The 861-nt window shown below is 48.9% G+C and overlaps 1 non-coding gene across 1 annotated transcript; it reads left to right on the top strand.

Annotated features, from left to right (window-relative positions):
- The first annotated feature begins 209 nt into the window (after nucleotides 1–209).
- Nucleotides 210–374, top strand: LOC118284368. Its single transcript, XR_004784854.1, has one exon. It is a non-coding gene; the product is annotated as a U1 spliceosomal RNA (small nuclear RNA).
- Nucleotides 375–861: the final 487 nt, after the last annotated feature.

Genomic DNA, 861 nt, shown 5'->3' with positions numbered 1-861 from the left:
TGTGGGAGAAATGTGTGATAGAAATTCTAATCTTTGTAGAAGTACTCCTATACGGCTTTGCCAACTCGCAGCGGTCTGTACATCTCATCCAAAGCGTTCCAAGAGGAGGCGAGCTGAAGAGCTTGGTCTCTCACATAATGATTTGCCGGCACCGCGAGCCACAGAGCTGTGTCTGCAAACAAGGGGATCGACTCTGTCGCCACCAACTCATACTTACCTGGCAGGGGAGATACCATGATCAAGAAGGTGGTTCACCCACAGCGAGGCTCAGCCATTGCACTCTGGCTTGTGCTGACCCGTGCGAATTCCCCAAATGTGGGAATCTCGACTGCATAATTTCTGGTAGTGGGGGACTGCGTTCGCGCTCTCCCCTGACTGTTATGTTGAATATAAAATGCTTGTTGGCAAGTTGAAGGCATCATATGCAGGGGATTATTTTTGAAAAATTATAGCTACCTAGTGGTGTACTTGCAAAGCAATATAGTGAGTAGTGGCTGTGAGTCTGATGGCAGTGGAAAGAGGGCGTGGCCAAAAGAAGGTGAATAGTGTTCTTCCCTCTCCAAGCTTGCTGTTTGGAATGTGGGAGAAATGTGTGATAGAAATTCTAATCTTTGTAGAAGTACTCCTATACGGCTTTGCCAACTCGCAGCGGTCTGTACATCTCTTCCAAAGCGTTCCACAAGGAGGCGAGCTGAAGAGCTTGGTCTCTCACATAATGATTTTCCGGCACCGCGAGCCACAGAGCTGTGTCTGCAAAGAAGAGGATCGACTCTGTCGCCACCAACTCATACTTACCTGGCAGGGGAGATAGGGTTAGGGTTAGGGGGTTAGGGTTAGGGTTAGGGTTAGGGTTAGGGTTAG

The sequence above is a fragment of the Scophthalmus maximus genome, unplaced genomic scaffold, assembly GCF_022379125.1.
Source record: "Scophthalmus maximus strain ysfricsl-2021 unplaced genomic scaffold, ASM2237912v1 un_5, whole genome shotgun sequence".
Taxonomy (NCBI): Eukaryota; Metazoa; Chordata; class Actinopteri; order Pleuronectiformes; family Scophthalmidae; genus Scophthalmus; species Scophthalmus maximus.
The sequence above is the reverse complement of the archived record's forward strand: the minus strand, read 5'-3'. Positions and strand labels throughout refer to the sequence as shown.